Genomic DNA, 22,170 nt, shown 5'->3' with positions numbered 1-22,170 from the left:
ATGATGCCACCTGATTAATCTATTTATTTGTAAAATCTGGAATCCAGCTGTGGAAGATGAGATAATATTTCAACACTTTCATGGAACACATCAGAAAAATTATCTTACCAAAATACTAAAATACAAAGGGCCTGATTAGGCGGTAGATTTATTAATGGTCGAGTGGACATGATTCGCTGTAGCAATATCAGGTTTTCGCTTTTGTTGGCGCATAGGTTAAATTGCGCTTGTTTTACAAGTTGAAAGTAAATGCAATCGCTTGAGCGCAATTGTGATTTACAATAGAAAGATTACTGTGTCCTCAGAGCTGTGATTAACTGTCTAGGACCTAGACTCTAGGTAAACAAAAATGTCACAAAACACATCACAAATACATTACAAAGTACAGTTACATTCATAATTACACCATCTAATAAAAATTATTAAAAAAATATTGCACTCAAAAGATGTAAGGGGGCCAAATTGTCAAGGGCTGAACAGCCCCTGATGCCCCTGCTCCATAACTGGTCCACTGCCTCTGAGGCTGCGGTCTGCAATCCACCTGATCCTATACGATCGGGTTGATTGACACCCCCTGCTAGCGGCCAATTTGCTGCAAATCTGCAGGGGGCAGCATTGCACAAGCAGTTCACCAGAACTGCTTATACAATGTTAAATGCTGACCGCCAGGGGCATATTATGGCCTAGGCTAACAAGGCCGGTGCCTAGGGATGCAGATTTGGTAGCAGCAGCACATCTGCCCTATCCTCTCTCTAAAAGCCAGCACACAGTACAGTAAGCGATAAAGTGCAGGCTTTTACAGAGAAGACAAGGCACATGCGCTGATTAAGGTCGCTGTTCACAGGGGGTGCTCCTTTAAACCATTTCTTCTTTTAGAGCTGCAGGCATTTTTGCAGTGGAAGCAATCTTGGTGAGAAATTTGCCTATGGATATACCTACAAGGTGAGGCTGGAGGAGAAGAACTTGTGCCGATATACTGCCTCCCCTTGTCAGCTGTGGTGGGTCTGAGAGCGCAGTGCTTATTGCAGGTCTTATTAAATAACAGACTGGATGCACCTGTGCACTGCTTAGACCAGCTTGTGATGTCTAATTATAAACTCTCAGCGCTAATGTATGTTAGCTACTAATAGCTAGCTTTCAATGCATTCATGAACCCAAGGAGTAAATAGTAAACGGACATTTAAAAAGTTTCATTACTTGAATGATGGTAATTACTGTATGTTGTTGCATGTGAAGAGCAGTGATTGTTTCAAAGTGTATTCTTCTTTCCCTACCTTCCTCTCTCCCTTCTTTCTCTTTCTCCCTCCCTTCCTCCATCAACTCCCTTCCTCCCTCAATTTATTCCCTCCCTCCCTTCTTTCTCTCAACTCCCTCCCTTGCTCCCTTCTTTCACTCCTTTCCCTCCCCCCTTTTCTCCTCTCCCTCCCCACATTTCTCTTCTCTCCCTCTCTCTCTCTCTCTCTCTCTCTCTCCCTCCTCTCTCTCTCTCTCTCTCTCTCTCTCCTTTCTCTCATTTCCCTCCCTTTTCTCCCCTCCCCTTCTTCTTTCTCCCTTCTCTCAGGGAAAAAATGAAGATGAGAAGTATGAGATACATCCAATTTAACCACTTGTATGCAAGTGTTTTGTTACCCATTTTCTTTTTAATTGTTATGAAATAAAAAAACAAAAAAACATTTTAGACACTGACCCATAATATATTAAGGGAAAAAAGACCTAAAACCTTTTTATTTGGGGGGGGGCAGCATTATTTTGAGTGCCTAGGGCAGCACAAAACCTAAATACACCACTGCCGACAGCGTATGCTGTCAGACACAGTGATAAATCGGCCCCAAGAGCTCAAAGATATGAGATCTCAGGTATTAGAGAAAAAAAGGTAGGCACAGGGCTTTAATATAGAGATACATACATACACATATATAAAGATGTATATTTATGTATATGTATATGTATATATATATATATATATGTACTAATGTATTTATGTATTTTTATGTGTATATATGTATTTACAGACATTTACAGACATATATACACATATAAACATAAATACATATGTACACATAAAAATACATAAATACATATGTACACACATATAGAAGTGCATTACAGCCCTTTGCAGTTAAGTAGATGAAAACAAGTAAAAACATATTTATGCAATATTCATATTTAATAAAGTGTTATACTGTGTACTTACTGTAAATATGTCACATTCAAATGTTCTGCACATAGCAGAATATGTTCTAAGTATATTAATCATATATATATATATATATATATATATATATATATATGTATATATCTATACCTATATCTATACTCCATTTAACAACAGCTAAATTACTATATAACCTACAATATTGATTAAAGAGATAATTACCATCTGTACCCTCTAATAAGCATTTATTACAATTTTACTTTTCACCATTATGATACTAGCTGTTTCATTCTAGAGATATATTTTATATATATTACAGTTAGAAATACAACCTTGTTAATGTGTATAAATTAGGGTTATATTCCTTATAAATAGCTTGTTACGAATATCAATTGGTTAATAAACAACACACTATATTACACTATAAATAGTGTTACATTTAAATTGTGTGATTCATCATTTTTGCTGGTATAAGATTGTAGTAATATAGCTAACATGGACACTGATAATTTATCAACAGAGATTGTATCCTTAGATACACAGCAAACATTCTATTCAATGAGAAATCCTAATGACATATGCAATAGAAATTTTGACACAATTTTCTCTATAGATGATTCAGATCTAGATTTACCAGAATTATTCTCTAGAATAGAAGTACTAATGATTAAAGCAGAAAAACTAAAATATGATAAATGGACACTAAAAAAATATGTAAATCTTAAAATGATCCCAAGGGGTTTACGTATTAACAAATTTCCCACTTTTGAAGTAGAGGACAGTACGTTTAAAGAGGAGTGGAATGTTATTCTAGACGAATGCTCCTTTAGGTTGATGTTTAAAATCATTTCATTTAAAGATAGATTATTGATAGACATCACTGAAAAAATCACTACTTTACAAACGCACCTTTGCAAATTCCAAGGCATATCTGAATATCCATCGTGTGACAAAATATTATCTGACATAATAGAGAAATCCACGGGAGAAATAGTACAAGCCAAACATAACAAGTTTCTTAGGGATTGGACAGACTATCAAACAAATAATATACATATCTGGCAGAGAAAAGAAAGATTCAATCTATATTGAAATAACAACAGGAGATTCTTTAGAAGAAAAGAAAATAATTCTAAGAATCAAAATAGTGGAACCAATAATAAAAAAACTGTAACTTTTTCAGATACAGAGGCCGATTCCACGGATGATAACAGTGTAGAAAATGAACCACACACAGCAGCTATACTCACAGAATCTACTCCCAATCAGGAGACTAAAAATACCTCCGTGGACACGACCTCTATATAAAAGAAAACACATAATAAATATGTTCTAAATGTCAGTGTAAACAGTGAAAGAACACAAGAAGGAGCTAGAAGCAAATTTGAGGCAGGTTTTTTAGTTCCTACAAAGATACTAAAACCACCACCAGGGTCATCATACCCTCAGGGAGAGAGAGGAAAAACAAAATCTCAGATACGCACACAAGAGAACAGATATGAATTGAGAACAAAGAAAGATTAGAATACAAAGAGAATAATATAGTCATCAATCTTTCAAACACTGAGCTAACAGAAGACCAAACCAAAGTTCTCAATTATGGTCTCAATTTTGTACCTAGCACAACATTCAATTTATTTAACACGATAATTGATGTAAATAGGATGGTGTGACAGACCCTTCTGTCAGTACTGAAAGAGTTAACTTTGTTCAGCTTTAAGAAGCTATTTTCTAAAGACAAGGTTGCTAGCCTCAGCTATTGTGTACTGTAATTAAGTTTAGTGATAAACATTCACATTGTTTAATCACATTCAGAGAGCAGACGCCCAAGTGATAAGAAAGACTCAATTGTTTATCTGCTTAAGTAATGTAATTCTATTGTATCATGTCAAAGGGCATTTTCCCTCTATCTAATGTACAATATTCTTTCAACCCCCCATCTGGGGTCAGACCTGCATAAATACTGGGCATATAGCCTTCAATAAAGTACATTCTGTTTTTACCTTCAATGTGGAGCCTGGTCTCATGTTTGAGGGGGGAATTAGCTGGGTTGTGAGTTGCTGATCCCATATTCAGGACATCTTTCATCTGTTATTAACCCTCGGTATCCGGGATATACCATAACAATTGGTGGCAAGCGATGGGGTGAACCTTATCTCCCAGAAGAGCAACTACAACGAGCCAGTAACCACAGGAAGAGGGGGATTATTACAATACTGACCAAGATGGAAGGAGTACCAGGGACCGAAGGAACCAATGGGCCCAGCATATCAGACAGAACCCCCGAAGAAGCAAGCTTTGATCGGGCAGTTAAAATAAGACTGGCACATTATGGCCCCAACCCATCTTCCGAAATTATCGACCGGGTCATAGCAGCTGTGGAGGCCAACCTACTTCGCCAAAGCGGCGCTGCAGCAGCCCAAGTCACAGCAACCCTAGTGGAAAAGAGAAAAGTAAATTTTGCAGCTTTTAAAAACTTTCTGGAAACAGAATGAGAGATTGATGGGTACCTTGCGGATTTTGAGAGGCAATGTGCACTACACAAGGTACCCGCAGAGTAAATTATCCGGCCGGGCCAGCGAGGCTTTTCGGGCCATTCCAGATGAGGAAGTCGGGGATTATAATGCTGTAAAAGAGGCTCTGCTCTCCAGGTATGCGGTTACACCGGAGGCATACAGGAGACGGTTGAGAGACACTGTTAAGCTAGCTGGAGATTCCTACGTTGAGTGGGCATGTAAGGTGCACCACACAGCAGCTCACTGGATAGCGGGGTGCCAAGCCGTATCTGGGGAAGAGGTGCTGCAGCTATTCCGGTTGGAACATCCCGCAGGAGTTCGAGAGTGGGTTTGGGACCGTAAACCCTCCACCCTGCATGAAGCTGCTCGCTTGGCAGATGAGTATACGGATACCCGCAAACTGGACACTGCTACCACTAAGCCCCCTGCCAGAGTGGAGTACCGACCCACAGTCACCCCAGCAGCTACCAGTTACCAACCCCCAGCGCACCGCTATACCACACGGCCTCCAGCCACGAACTATCCTCAGAGAGCCCGGCTCAATTCACGGGGCTACTCACAACCTATTCGGTGCTTTGCATGTAAGCAACTAGGGCACAAAAGACCAGAGTGTCCCCTAAACGCAGCGAACCAAGCACAGTCCTGGAGAAGACCGCCGGTGGAATCCCACGTAACCCTCAGCCTGCAGCCCACTGCGTAGAGGTGGAAGAATGCTGGGGCATCCTACATGAAGCAGACCTTGTGCAAGCTGCCCACCGGAATAACCGGCAACTGGTTAAAGTGAATGGGAAGGAGGTCAGTGGTCTACGGGATACTGGTGCTACCATGACCTTGCTTCAAAAGAACTTGGTGTCTGAGAAACAGCACACTGGAGACACTGTGACTGTGAGGGTAGCAGGGGGCGCTGTGTTCCGCCTACCTGTTGCCAGGGTACATTTGGATTGGGGAGTGGGCGGTAGACCTGTGAATGTGGGGGTCCTGAAGGAATTACCTGCTGATGTTCTCCTTGGAAATAACTTGGCCCCCCCTTGTTTCTGCCTACGCTCCTATGGGTCCCGCTGATGTTAACCCTGTGACTACCCGGGCCCAGATCCGTGCAGCAGAGACTGACCGACCTGCTGCTAAGCCCCAGGACGCTGAGCTCAGAAAATCTCTATCCACTATTGATACGTGGAAGTCCCGTTACAATGCGCTGATGAAGGAGAAGAGTCAAGTAGAGGATGAAATGGTCACGATAAACATTCACGTAACAGTGTTAGCGGGAGAGAAGAGGAACGCAGAGGAAAAAGCACGTTTAGAACAGGAATCTCTGCTAGACAAGCTGCACCGACAGACTGCAGAAAACACCAGCTTGAAAGTGGAACATGAAACATTAAAGACAAACTTAGCGACACTGGAGGAGAAGCTGACGCTGGCTCATAGTGAGGTGCAGCAACTCAAGGGCACCCTATGTCAGTATGAAGGGATTGTGGATACCTATAAAGAGCAGGTATAAAAACCACGTAAAGAAGCTGATGAGATTTTGAAGGACTGTTTAGCCCTGGTCTGGGCACTGAAGAAGTTGAACCCTTATTTATATTCCCGGCAAACTGACATGCCTACCACCTCCTAGTCTGGTCATCCCCAGGTTGACCCGCCAAAGGGTCAAGCCGGGTCTGCCGGAGTGTTCCACTAGGAGGGAGCTATGTGACAGACCCTTCTGTCAGTACTGAAAGAGTTAAATTTGTTCAGCTTAAAGAAGCTATTTTCTAAAGACAAGGTTGCTAGCCTCAGCTATTGTGTACTGTAATTAAGTTTAGTGATAAACATTCACTTTGTTTAATCACATTCAGAGAGCCGACGCCCAAGTGATAAGAAAGACTCAATTGTTTATCTGCTTAAGTAATGTAATTCTATTGTATCATGTCAAATGGCGTTTTCCCTCTATCTAATGTACAATATTCTTTCAACCCCCCATCTGGGGTCAGACCTGCATAAATACTGGGCATGTAGCCTTCAATAAAGTACATTCTGTTTTTACCTTCAATGTGGAGCCTGGTCTCATGTTTGAGGGGAGAATTAGCTGGGTTGTGAGTTGCTGATCCCATATTCAGGACATCTTTCATCTGGTATTAACCCTCGGTATCCGGGATATACCATAACAAATGGTTAGAAAATTGACCTTAAGGAAACACTATTGCAATAGCAGGGGAGATATAGACACCAGCACCACACTTGCAAGAACACCTACTATAGTAACTAACACCAGTTTTCAGGATGCATGCGCTAGGGAAGATCTATTAACACTGCAGAGTCAAGAAATTCCTCATTCACAAACAGAGAAGACAACACATAAAGGTTATAGACCGGATTCTACTTTTTATCCCATTAATTCTAGAGGTGGGATACTAGAACTATTTCAAGAAAGAATAGTAAAGGATTTAGAGACCTTACACGACAAAGTCACCGCTGCCGGATATCAACAGAAACACAACCTCACGGTGGGTGAAAACACAACCTTGAGAGAATTAGAGAACAATACTAATATAGTTATACATCAATCGGACAAGGGAGGCAGTGTAGTTGTCCTAAATCGTATAGGATTACCACAAGGAAATTTTGAGACAAATCACTGATACTGGTACATATACCAGATTACCAGGGAATCCTTTAAATTTGTTTAAAACATCAACTATCACACCTCTTGGATGAGGGACTTTTCATTGATTTATAGATAGACAAACTTATGATTTTCTTGTGGTAACCTATCCCCAAACACCTATTTTTCACATATTTCCGAAAGTTCACAAAAGCCTTGAAAACGTCACTGGACGACCAATTGTATCTGGCATTGGCTCTTTATTAGAGCCAATGTCAGAATGGGTAGATTCAATTCTACAACCGTTGTCTTAGAGTTAGCGAGTTATCTAAGGATTCAAAACAACTCATACAAATATTGAGTAGCCAAGAATGGACTAAATCACATAAGTGGGTTACACTGGATGTAGTCTTGCTCTATAGTTATATTCCCCATGAAAAAGGTCTTCAGGCTGTCAAATTCTTCCTCTCACACAGGAGCAACCATAGTCAAAATTTTCAAGAATATGTAATCAAGATAATAGAGTTTTTGTTAACACACAACTATTTTTTTTATGAGGGGTGTTTCTATCTCCACAGATGCGGCACAGCTATGGGGCAAAATTTGCCCCCTCCTATGCCAACCTCTTTATGGGTTTGGTGGGAGCTGTGCCACATCTTTGGAGATGGAAACCCCTTCAAAACACAATATCTCTTTATATAAGAGGTATATTGACGATTTGCTCATAGTGTGGGAGGGAGATATGACAATATTGGAACAATTTTTACATTATGTAAAATCTTCAGATGAAGTGATACAGTTCACCCATGAAGTGCATGGCAGTGAAATAAATTACTTAGATCTTACCTTAATGGGAAATATGTCACAATCAAGGACAGAAACAAGAATATATAAAAAGAAGATCTCTAAAAATTCCCTATTACATGCCAAAAGCAACCATCCGTCACACACATTTAAAGTGATAGCTAAGGGACAGTATTTAAGGATCAAGAGGAATTGTACCGATAAAAATATTTTTGAAGAGGAAGCTATTAGATTAGACAAAGATCTCAGAGATAGAGGTTATAGTAAAAAAGTTATCAAGAATGCTAAACTATCGGTATCAGAGCTAGATAGAGAGACACTATTACAAGAAAAAAAAAAACAAAATAAGAGAATCCACAAACAAGGAAGATCAAAATATACAATTCATTACACAATAATCAAACCAATTTTACGAAGTATGTGATATTATAAAGGAACATTTACCAATGCTCACAGCAGAAGACTGTTTCGATAAGAATCTACAGAAAAAAGTCAAATTCACATATCGTAGAGGTCGAACATTAGGGAATATTATTTCCCCATCTGTACCAAAAACAGTGACAAAACAATCCTATTGGTTAGAAGCAAGGGGATTACACAAATGTAGCTTTAAAGATTGTATAGCCTGTAAACATGTAAAAACAGGCAAAGTCTTTACATCATCGGTCACAGGCAAAATTTATGACATAAACACTTCTGTCAACTGTAGAACTAAGGGAGTGGTGTATCTCATAGAATGCATACAATGTAAATTACAATACATAGGAAAAACCTTAAGAGAAACCAGATCACGCATAAGGGAACACATTTAAAACATTACAGTAGACACTGAATCAAGTAAAAAACGAGAAGACAAACTTTTACCTATCACCAAGCATTTCATTGAAAAACATACTAGGAATACTGACACACTTAAGTGGACAATAGTAGAAAAGGTGACATTATCAGCCAGGGGAGGTGATTTAGATAATATCCTTAGTAAAAGGGAGGTCTATTGGATCTGGTGCTTGAAAACAAAAATGCCCCTAGGTTTTAATTCTAGGTTTGATTTGGTTAATTTTTGGCAATAAAATAGACTTCAAAAGTTACATTCCCCAGTGACATAGGAAAATTTATCTATTACATTGTAAGTATTTTGTTAGTCTTAGAGTAAGAATTTTTGACTGTCTGTTTCTCTTTTCGAATTTTAATTTTGAAATTAATCTGTTTTCAGACAGATATGGTCTACTTAGACCAGACCAACTAGAATTCTTAAATGTATAAACAAGGAAGCAACTAAAATGTTCTAATAATTACATACATGTGAACTTATATTTAGACAATATCACAGTTTATCATTATTATTATTATTAACATAATGCATTATATACATGTCCAAAATATAATACTGTGACCTAGGAACTAACCGTGTATACACTATTATACTTTGATGTTTAAAATAAATTACTAATACAATATAACCCATAAAGAAGGTTATTTAACATATTTTACACATGTTTCTGACAATCCAGGGCTACACATTATAGTAATATGTAAATTAAACAAGTGGTTACCAGTGGCCAATACTAAAATCAGTTATCGATTTTGCCACTATCATTTATATAGCACAATATTTTATAACCCTGCTGAGATAGAGTTAAAGATAACTTGAGTGCATGTTAGCAATTATTGTTTTTAACTGATTTAGTGATTGATTGTATGATATGCACCTGTATATAAATCCTGTTAACACGGAGTACCCCAGCAGTCTATGAGTACGGCCAGCACGGCTGAAACACTTTAGACTTGGGCTACACCGTCTAATTATGCACTAACCTGTAACCTATTGTTTTTAAACTTTCTGGAATAAAGTTTAACTTTTTATTTGGAGACCGCCTCCGGACTTTCTTCTTTTCTACATACCTATATCTATACCTATATATATTCACATAGATATATAGTTATAGATATATATTGTCAAAGGACCATCAGATATATGTAGAAATGTGTATTTATGAATAAATAGAGCATAGCCTGGTATCTGCAGAACAATGGAATGTGAAATATTAATAGTTTCACGTCGGATTAGTGCGCATGAATATGCGTTCAGGTTAGCACATGTGTAGAGTGTTTTTTCCACTTTTTTTTTTCTCCATTGACTTCTATCTATTGGGGAATTGGTTATCATGCATACAATATTCTAAGTTCAGCTTTTGGCACGTTGGTTAGCTCAAGAGCAATAATGTTTCACTTTCAACTCATAATTTGAGCGCAACCCGATGCGCGCAAACATTTTACTTCTAGCGCAATTAGCGCTCTAGCAAAAGTGATAAATAGCACTCCACTAGTAATCTAGCCCAAATTGAAATAGCATTACAGCATAGAGCAAGCAAACACTGGCATTTGTCTGTTATATGGCTATACTTACATTTTTGATAATATTTATTTGCGAAATGTGTCAGAAATGTTATCCTTAAGGGGTCAGTTGTCATATCATGGTTTTAAATGATGTTTAATAAAATTATGTTTTAACTGGGTATTGTCCTCCAAGTTGGGGTTAATATTTCTTTTTTTTTTTCTTTTTTTCAAAAGTGCTTTATTTAGGTCGAATGACCATACACGTCATGAATTGCAAATACAAAGCAAACATCAAGAGTGTTACAATATAGTAGTTTTCCATAATGACTCATTGTGCTAGCTATACAAAGATATATCTCACGCTTCACCTACTGCAATTTTAGCACATAGAGATGCTCTTAGTTCAGTGTATTTCTTAATTTGGCCCTTGTTATAACTTTTTAGACCTCTTATGTGTCTTTAACAAATATACATTTGAACCATAATGGGGGTATATAATGATAGGGTTTTAGTTTAGCAGAAGATCTGATAAAGACTGTAACTAGAATAAAAAGTAGATCCCATATGGGCAACATCCTATGCGTTTGAATTAGGGTTATCTGCAGGGAATATAATTAATGCATATGAAGTTGTCTAAAAAATCTATTGTCAAGTCTTAGGTTATAAGACTACAATAGAGTGGTATACAAGATATTTCATATTGAACAGCAGTATACTTTATATGATCTTATTTGAGGGTGCTATAGTCTGGAAGGCAGGGGAGCACACACACAGACACGACAATGGTGGGCGTCAGGCATTCCAATAGCGCAGGAATAGGGCAATACTATATGTATGTGTGTTGTTTTTAACAATACCTATAGATGCGTTCAAAGGAGCATGAGTTGCTTGTAACCTAGGGTTAGATTTTGTGCAGCTTAGGTATTTGTCTAAAGACTAGATTCTTGACCCTAAAAATATCTGATTTGTTCCACCCGACATGTGCCCCGGCCGAGGCCACACAGGGGAGGGGTTATGCGAAAAGTGATCCGTTAGGTCTGACTGTATTACTGTAAGGCGTTAGAAGTGATAACTTTGCCTTCTATACCCTTATGCCATCATTAAGGATGTAAGCCTATATCTACACAAGATATTGCGTGCATGTGAATATTGCCAATTTATTAACTTGATTCATCACAATAGGAAAAAAAAAACAACGACACATTAAACATATCCAACATACTTAAGCATTATCTAATACAATCTCAAACCTGGGCATATATAATCTGTCCTAGTGATCTGTCTGCCGTCTAACAAAATAAGAAAAAACCTCAGTTAAAGGGACATAATACACATATGTTAAATCACTTGAAACTAATGCAGTATAACTGAAAAAAGCTAGCAGGAAAATATCACCTGAGCATCTCTATGTAAAAAAGGAAGATATTTTACCTCACAATCTCCTCAGCTCAGCAGAGTAAGTTCTGTGTAAAAAAAAAATATACTTCAGCTGTTGCTCAGCTGCAGGTAAAAAAAAAAGAAAAAAGGAGGAATTGAACAGCAGCCAATCAGCATCAACAGGGCTGAGGTCATGAACTCTTTTACTGTGATCTCATGAGATTTCACTTAACTCTCATGAGATTTCATAGTAAACTTCCTTAAACTAAATAGGGAAATAAGGATGCACGTAGCTCACTCCCTTAGCTGTCCCGGGACAGACATACTGATTTGCTGCTTAGAAGTCCTTTACAATGGGATGTGGCTACTGAGGAATTTTTGAGGTAGAATATCTTTCTTTTTTACATAGAGATGTTCAGGTGATATTTCTAGTCAGCTTTTTACAGCTATGCTGCATCACTTTCAAGTGTTTCAACATTTGGGTATCATGGCCCTTTAATAGAGTAAGCCAGAATTTTTAACTTTTGACATCTTGAGAGGTTTACCGTAACATTTATAGCAAACTGAGCAATGCATATTTATAAGCAAGAATAACAGATAGAAGTCCCTTATAGAGTCTATGGGAAAAATATAACAAGTTTTGCCAATGGGCTTTGTCAATTGTTCACTGTTTGAGAAGGGCATCTGCAGTCTACTCCTCTCCTGATTTCGGTAAGTGCCCATCATTATGACGGCAATAGTTGTCCCCGTCTAGTAAACTGCTGCAAAGGGGAAGCCTCCCTGGGTCCCATAGTGGCCTCCGTAGATCAAAAGGGGAAAGTACATCAGTCGGCAAGATATGTTTTAGAGTTCTACAAAAATTCACCGGCAAGAAGGCATTTACATATGAAGGGAGTAGTGGACCAAGTGACCTAGCAGTTATCTCCTTGCTCTCTTTCCATTGTAGATTGAGTGGATTTAAATAACGCTTCTCAAGAACACTTGCCCCGGTAACCGCCTCATACAGAGGCCAAACTGTCTTGGCCTTCTCTGCTGCTATCTGTGTTGCGGCCCTAGCTACCTGACTTAGAGGCCCCGGGGGGACTGTAGGCTTCAAAGGTAAGTCCGCTCGGTAGATTTCCGCACCAAACCGCTCTTTACTCTCCCTGCATTGAGCAGATTTTTGTTTTATGGAAGCCAGTCAGTGCTTTTGCAGTGCTTCTATATTACATGCTCCAAGAGATGAGTCTATCGCCATCTGTGCGTGCATCGCTCCGGGAAGCTCCTGTGGTTCAGGCGGATATTCACTTATATTGATGCCTGCTTGAGATTTATCCAGTAAAGGATCTATAGTGGGTGTCCTGGTCTCCTGATCCAAATGTAAGCGCTGCATTAAATATTCATATGGGGCACTGTCCATTAATTTTAACATGCGTTCAGTGAATTTTGCCGTGAGCTCATCGTGACACGGTTGACTTTGCTCCTCCACCATGTTGGTCATATTCCACTTGTTATAATTGTCTTATGGGCAAGTTTCGTTTCCCTGCAGTTGATAGCGTTGTATGGTGGGTCTACCCTCTGATCCGTTAGAGCTATGTGGTGGTGAAGAATCAGTAAGTTGGAAATGTCCGACAGCACCAATAACCCTGTTTCTTCCCGGGGGGGATTTACCTAACAGTGGGGCACCGCCTTAGACCTTAATGTTCCGAGCTAAATCCCCAGAGTCATGTAAGCAGCAAGAAAGGCAAATATGGGACCACAACTGCCAGAATTGTGATGTCTTTATAAAGTATATTCGTGATCTTGCTGTTAGAATACAATAACCAGCGGATTATTATAGATTCGGCCAGAGCCTTCTGAAGATGTGTCCTTCCCAGAACACTGCACCGACATGCCCCCAGGGTTAATATTTCTAAAGCAATAACATGATATTTAGGTTAATATTCCCTCTGAGAGATACAATTAGAGTACAAATCTACCCCTGTATTGTCATATGTTGGTCACAGTCCTCAGACTGTGAAGCAATTTGGGTTAATTAGATATCCTGGTGAAATGTAGAAGACACAAAGAAACTTGGTTAGTGTTACAGTGCATGGAAACTGTTCTTGTTAAAGGGACATTCCAGCCAAATTGGAATCCACATGGATGCATTTCAGTTTTGAATAGAAGCATTTGCTCAGAGAGGTACTTAACCATCTGGCAACGACTCAATGGGGCTGATTTATCAAATGTTGAGTGGACATGATTCACTGTAGTGAATCATGTCCGCCCGACATTGCAAAATGCTGACAGCATACGCTGTCAGCATTTATCATTGCACAAGCATTTCTGGAGAAATGCTTGTGTAATGCCGCCCCCTGCACATTTGCGGCCAATCGGAGTGTCAATCAACCCGATCATATCTGATTGGGATGATTGCAGGCCGCCACCTTGGAGGTGGTGGACAAGTTAAGGAGCAGCGTTCTTAAGACTGCTGCTTCTTAGCTCCTGTTTCCGGGGAGCCGGAAGGCATGTGCGGAATAAGCAGCATCCTCTGCTTAATAAATCAGCCTCAATCTGTTAATTGCTGACATGATACTAGCCCCACTTGTACTCTGAGCAGCTGCAGTATTAAAATGCTAGTGCACTGAGAATATCTAGCTATTCTTCACATGCACGTGTGAAGAACAGTGATAACTTTTATTAGAAGCATTTTCGCCAATGTGTATACATTGCAATAATGTTTTTATCCAACAATGTGATCTGGTATTACAAGTGAAAGGTAAAATAAAGGTTAATTGGAGAATTTTAACACTGCTGACTTTTTTTTTAGCTCCCCGTATACTTTTAATAGATAGCAAAGGAAGCTCTATTAGCATCCATATTACAAGTGGTGAGTTAAGTTTGCTCATGAGCCCAACACAAAATAGCAATTAAAATTTTTGCTATCTTGGAGACCTGATGTAAACTATTAAGGCTTGAATGTCTTCATAACAAAACACATGAAAATTATATTGCATTCAAATAGATACTTATTACCTGTAAAATAAATGTTTATTATTGTAAAAAAAAAGTTTTAAAATGTATTTATAGGATTATGCTATATGACATGTTTAGGACTGGGAAGGGCTTAAAGGTGTATATATATTTTATGTGTGTTTATTTGCATGTATGTGTGTATGTATTTGTGTATATATGTGTGTTTTTGCATGTATGTACTGTATGAGGGATATTTATCAAGCCGTCAACCTGAAATACGCTGGAATTCCACAGCGTAATTGTGGCGAGTCTGATTCGACCTAGTTATCAAAGCCTACAGACCAGCAAAAGTTGAAATCTGTGATGTAACATACGATCCGCTGGTCTCAATCCGACACAGATCGATGCTTACGTCATTACAGATGTTCCAAATACAAATTCGGCACTATCTGACAACTTTTGCAAGTTATCAAATTTCTAAAAGGTACGCTCGCCACTATTCCGGCCCAGCGTACCTGGTTTTCAATCCGCCACCCTGGAGGCCGCTGATGCCCTGAGGAATCAATGGGAGTATGAAAGCAGCGAAAGCTCATGTTCGATGCTGCCCGATATCCCATTGATTTCTATGGTAGAAAACAAATTACGTTTACACCTAACACCCTAACATAAGCCCGAGTCTAAACACCCCTAATCTGCTGTCCCTGACATTGTCGCAACTAAATAAATGTATTAACCCCTATCCCGCCAATCCCGGAGCCCACCGCAACTAAATAAATGTATTAAACCCTATCCTGCCGCTCCCAGACATCGCCGCAACGGTAATAAAATTATTAACCCCTAAACCCCTGGCCTCCCACATCACTACCACTAACTAAACCTATTAACCCCTAAACCGCCAGCCCCCACATCACCATAAACTAAATTAAGCTATTAGCCCCTTAACCTAACAACTCACTAACTTTACATTAAATATTAACTCATTCCTATCTTATAATAAATTAAAACTTACCTTTAGAATTAAAATAAACTATATTAAACTATTAATTAACCTACCCTAACTATTATCCTACAATTACATTAAACTATATAAAACTATTAATTAACCTACCCTAACTATTATACTAAAATTACATTAAACTATATTAAACTATTAATTAACCTACCCTAACTATTATACTATAATTACATTAAACTAACAATTAAATTAACTATATTACGTATTTCAAAACCTAACCCTACTCAAGTTAATTAAATCTACTATTAAAAATTACTAAGTTACAAAAAAATAACAACTAAGTTACAAGAAATATAAAACACTAAGTTATAAAAAATAAAAAATCACAGTATCAAAAATAAAAAAGAATTACACCTAATCTAATAGCCCTATCAAAATAAAAAAAAAACCTAGCCTACAATAAACTACCAACGGCCCTTAAAAGGGCCTTTTGCAGTGCATTGCCCCAAAGAAATCAGCTCTTTTACCTGTAAAAAAAATACAAACACCCCCCCAACAGTAAAACCTACCACCCACACAACCAACCCCCCAAATAACACCCTATTTAAAAAACCTAATCTCCCCATTGCCCTGAAAAGGGCATTTGTATGGGCATTGCCCTTAACAGGACATTTAGCTCTTTTACTGCCCAAAGTCCCTAACTTAGAATTAAAACCCACACAATTACCCTTAAAAAACCTTAACACTAACCGCCGAGGATCCACTAACAGTTTTAAAGACATCCATCCTCATCCAAGCGGCAGAAGTCCTCATCGAAGCAAACAGAAGTCTTCATCCAAGCGGGCCGAAGTCTTCATCCAAGCGGGCAGAAGTCTTCATCCAGACGGCACCTTCTATCTTCATCCATCCGGCGCGGAGCGGGTCCATCTTCAAGATATCCTAAGCAGAGCATCCTCTTCCTACGATGTCTCTTGAAGAATGAAGTTTCCCTTTAAATTATGTCATCCAAGATGGCATTATTTACATTCTAATTGGCTGATAGAATTCTATCAGCCAATAGGAATTAAAGGGGAAAAATCCTATTGGATGTTGCAATCAGCCAATATGGTTGAGCTTTCATCTTATTGGTTATCCAATCAGCCAATAGGACTGAGCTTGCATTATATTGGCTATTCCAATCAGCCAATAGAAGGCAAGCTCAATCCTATTGGCTAATTGGATCAGCCAATAGGATGAAAGCTCAATCCTATTGGCTGATTGCAACAGCCAATAGGATGTTTTCCCCTATCACTGTCCATTTAAGACTGCCTTCCTTATTTCTGACAATCATGCTGGTTTGGGCAGTATTTGCATTCAACTTACCTGCCTAAATAATCATTCATGCACCTGATTCCCTCAGCCTCTTTTTAAGTCTTCTCAGGCCTAATGTGCATTGCATTAACTTTGAAGTTGTGTTCCTGAACAACAGAGGTCTGTGACTGTTCCTGCATGAATTTTACCAACCTATTTAAGCTACAGCCTTTCCTTTTACCTATGCTTAAAATCATCTAAACGCAAGTATCCAAATAATTCCATTTTGTTTCCTGGACACTGCTACTTAACAAACTCTGAACTTTATTCTAAATTACAAGTATGCTTTTGGTTATCATCACTCTCTAATTACTCCAACAGCATCCTACTCAGAACTTTATAACTATTCTCTGCTACAAGTTGTCATAGCTGAAATATCCTACTGCAAATATGTTAATATATTCAGAACTCTGCATCTATGTGTTCAGTTAAAAGCTTTCATGTGATTCTCCATAATATGGACAAACAGTAATTAATGCCTTAAACTTGCAACTTGTCTATCACCTGTGCTGCTCTGCTTAATTCTGACATACAGGTCTATATAATATTATGTACTGTGAAGCTGCAACAAACCTTAGTTTGCATCTATGAGTCAATCTGCTACCAGTTTATTCTGAATCCTGAACATTCCACACTGTTATATTTTTCTCTCATTGAATCATGTGGCTACTCCTATTAACTAACTATAACTCACAGTGAAGCCAGAATATATTGTATACATATGTTGCACTCTCCATGAATTCTACAATAACTTCTAGCAACTATGAATCACAGAATATCATCTATCCACGTCCAGGATACTCTTCCCGTTTCAGGGGTCGGTGTCTCCAACTCCCTATCATTGCCCCTAGGGTCTGTTTCCTGAGCGCATGTACACCAGAACATGACATATTGGCTGATAGAATTCTATCAGCAATTGGAATGTAATGGACGCCATCTTGGATGACGTCATTTAAAGGGAAACTTCATTCTTCAAGAGACGTCGAAAGAAGCGGATGCTCCGTGCAGGATGTCTTGAAGATGGATCCATCCGCGCCGGATGGATGAAAATAGAAGATGCAGTCTGGATGAAGACTTCTGCCCGCTTGGATGAAGACTTCTGCCGGCTTTGCTGAGGACTTTTGCCGTTTGGATGAGGTTGGATGTCCAGTCTTCGAAAACTGTAAATGGATCGTTGATGGTTAGTGTTAGTTTTTTTTAAGGGTTTATTTGGTGGGTTTTAATTTTAGGTTAGGGACCTTTGGCAGTAAAAAAGCTAGATGCCCTTTTAAGGGCCATGCGCATACAAATGCCCTTTTCATGGCAATGGGGAGTTTAGGTTTTTTAGATAGGGTTTTATGTGGGGGGTTGGTGGTGTGCGTGGTGGGTTTTACTGTTGGGGGGTGTTTGTATTTTTTTTACAGGTAAAAGAGCTGATTTCTTTGGGGCAATGCTCCGCAAATACCCTTTTAAGGGCCATTGGTAGTTTATTGTAGGCTAGGGTTTTTATATTTTGGGAGGCTTTTTATTTTGATAGGGCTATTAGATTAGGTGTAAATCTTTTTTATTTTTGATATTGTGGTTTGTTTTTTTATTAACTTACGGCTAGATTACGAGTTGTGCGTTAAGGTAAAAAAGCAGCGTTAACAGGTCTTAATGCTGCTTTTTTACGCCCGCTGCTATTACGAGTCTTGCAGGTTTAGGGGCAACGCACACTTCTTTGGCCTTACCGCAAAACGACTTACGTAAACTTTGTAAAGTCTTTTTACTATGGGACTTCCATAGCGCTGGTATTGCGAGTCTGTCCTGGGAGGCCAAAAAGTGAGCCCTCCCTCAAAAGTGCTATTTGTAATTTAGTGTAGGGTAGGGCTTTTTTATTTTGGGGGGGCTTTTAGATTAGGTGTAATTAGTTTAAAAATCTTGTAATTTGTTTATTATTTTCTGTAATTTAGTGTTTGGTCTTTTTTGTACTTTAGATAATTTAATTTAATTGTATTTAATTGTATTTCATTTAGGGAAATAATTTATTTGTAGTGTAGTGTTAGGTGTAATTGTAACAGGTTAGGTTTTATTTTACAGGTACTTTTGTTTTTATTTTAGCTAGGTGGTTATTAAATAGTTAATAACTATTTAATAACTATTGTATCTAGTTAAAATAAATACAAACTTGCCTGTAAAATAAAAATAAACCCTAATATAGCTACAATGTAACTATTAGTTATATTGTAGAAAGCTTAGGGTTTATTTTATAGGTAAGTATTTAGTTTTAAATAGGAATAATTTAGTTAATTATAGTAATTTTATTTAGATTTATTTTATTATATTTAAGTTAGGGGGTGTTAGGTTTAGGGTTAGACTTAGATTTAGGGGTTAATAACTTTAATATAGTAGCAGCGACGTTGGGGGCAGCAGATTAAGGGTTAATAAATGTAGGTAGGTGGCGTTGATGTTAGGGCCGGCAGATTCGGGGTTAATAATATTTAACTAATGTTTGCGAGGTGGGAGTGCGGCGGTTTAGGGGTTAATATGTTTATTATAGTGGCGGCGGCGTTGGGGGCAGCAGATTAGGGGTTGATAAATGTAGGTAGGTGGCGGCGACATTGGGGGCAGCAGATTAGGGGTTAATAAATATAATGTAGGTGTCGGCAATATTGGGGGCAGCAGATTAGGGGTTCATAAGTATAATGTAGGTGGCGACGGTGTCTGGGGTGGCAGATTAAGGGTTAATAATATAATGTAGGTTGCGGCGATGCTGGGGGCGTCAGATTAGGGGTTAATAAGTGTAAGATTAGGGGTGTTTAGACTCGGGGTTCATGTTAGGGTGTTTGGTGTAGACATAAATTGTATTTTCCCATAGGAATCAATTGGGCTGCGTTACTGAGTTTTACGCTGCTTTTTTGCAGGTGTTAGAAAAAACTGCTCGTTAGCACTGCATAGCTCCTAACGCAAAACTCGTAATCTGGTCATTAGTGTTTTTTATTTTTTTTAACTTAGTTTTTTTCTATTTTTTGTAACTTAGTCATTTTTAATTGTAGATTTAAATAATTTGAGTAGGGTTAGTTTTTTAAATATGTAATATAGTTAATTTAATTTGTAGTTTAATGTAATTTTAGTATAATAGGGTAGGTTAATTAATAGTTTAATATAGTTTAATTTAATTCAGCCTCTATATGTGTATATATATATATATATATATATATATATGTGTATTTTTGTGTATTTGAATGTATATGTGTGTATGTATATGTGTATGTATATTTATGTATTTTTGTGTATTTGAATGTATATGTGTGTATGTATATGTGTATGTATATTTATGTATGTATGTGTGTGTATTTGTGTGTGTGTGTATATATATATATATATATATATATATATATATATATATATATATATATATATATATAGCAGGTAGGGTGTGTGCACTCTCACCATCGAACAAAAACTGTCAGGGTGCTATAATATAGGGAATACAAATTTGTGGAAATAAGCACTCACTGGTCTTCTGCCATCCGTGACAAAATTTAAATAAAGAATTTTTGTCACGGATGGCAGAAGACCAGTGAGTGCTTATTTCCACAGATTTATATATACCTGTGTGTGTATATATATATATATATATATATATATATATATATATATATATATATATATATATATATATATATATATATATATATATATGTGTGTGTATGTGCATGTTTGTGTGTATGTGAGTGTGTATGTATGAATGTATATGTGTATTTGTGTATATGTGAGTGTGTATGTATGAGTGTATATGTGTATTTGTGTGTATGTATATATATATATATATATATATATATATATATATATATATGTATATATGCATGTGTGTGTATTTGCATGTATATGTGTATATGTATATATGTATGTATATGCATGTGTATGTATATGTGTATGTATGAATAGGTATATGTGTATGTTTATGTATGTGTGTGTATATATGTGTATGTATGAGTAGGTATATGTGTATGCATATGTTTATGTATGTGTGTGTATATATGTGTACGTATATGTTTATGTATGTATGTGTGTGTATATATGTGTGTATGTGCATCTATGTGTATGTATAGTATATGTATATATGTTTTTATATGTGTTTGTATATGTAGTTATGTGTATATGTGTATGTATATGTATTTATGTATGTGTGTATGTATATGTATGTATGTGTATATGTGTATGTATATGTATTTATGTATGTGTGTATGTATGTATATGTGTGTATATATGTATATGTATTTATGTGTGTGTGTGTATGTATATGTATGTATGTGTGTGTATATATGTATATGTATTTATGTGTGTGTGTATGTATATGTGTGTATATATGTATATGTATTTATGTGTGTGTGTATGTATGTGTGTGTATATGTGTATGTATATGTATTTATGTATGTGTGTGTATGTGTATGCATGTGCAACATTTTAAACTTCAAAACAAAACCATAGTTTAGATCGCTTGAGCAATAAAATATTACATTTAACTTGTGATATGAGTAAAAAATAAAAGAGATATTAATATACTTTTAGCGATGTTAGTGAACAATAGTGCTAATATTTTTGTCCCCTACTTGTAATCTAAACCTTAAAGGGACACTGTACCCATATTTTTTCTTTTGTAATTCAGAAAGAGCATGCAATTTTAAGCAACTTTCTAATTTACTCCTATTATCAATTTTTCTTCGTTCTCTTGCTATCATTATTTGAAAAAGAAGGCATCTAAGCTTTTTTTTGGTTTCAGTACTCTGGACAGCACTTTTTTATTGGTGGATGAATTTATCCACCAATCAGCAAGGACAACCCAGGTTGTTCACCAAAAATGGGCCGGAATCTAAACTTACATTCTTGCATTTCAAATAAAGATACCAAGAGAATGAAGAAAATTTAATAATAGGAGTAAATTAGAAAGTTGCTTAAAATTTCATGCTCAATCTGAATCACGAAAGAAAATTTTTGGGTACAGTGTCCCTTTAATATTACATTCTCAAATGTTTTATGTTTCATTAGAATGATTCAGGATACTAGAGACATCAACATATTAAAAGTCACAGGATTTCACAGTTGGCTCTGATTAATGTTCTATAATAAATATTGTTATGTTCTGAGAACAGGGGTAGCACTCTCCCTAGTACTGAGAAACTGAACTCGACACAAAAAT

This window comes from Bombina bombina, chromosome 9 (assembly GCF_027579735.1).
Source record: "Bombina bombina isolate aBomBom1 chromosome 9, aBomBom1.pri, whole genome shotgun sequence".
Classification (NCBI taxonomy): Eukaryota; Metazoa; Chordata; class Amphibia; order Anura; family Bombinatoridae; genus Bombina; species Bombina bombina.
Note: the sequence above shows the minus strand (reverse complement) of the source record.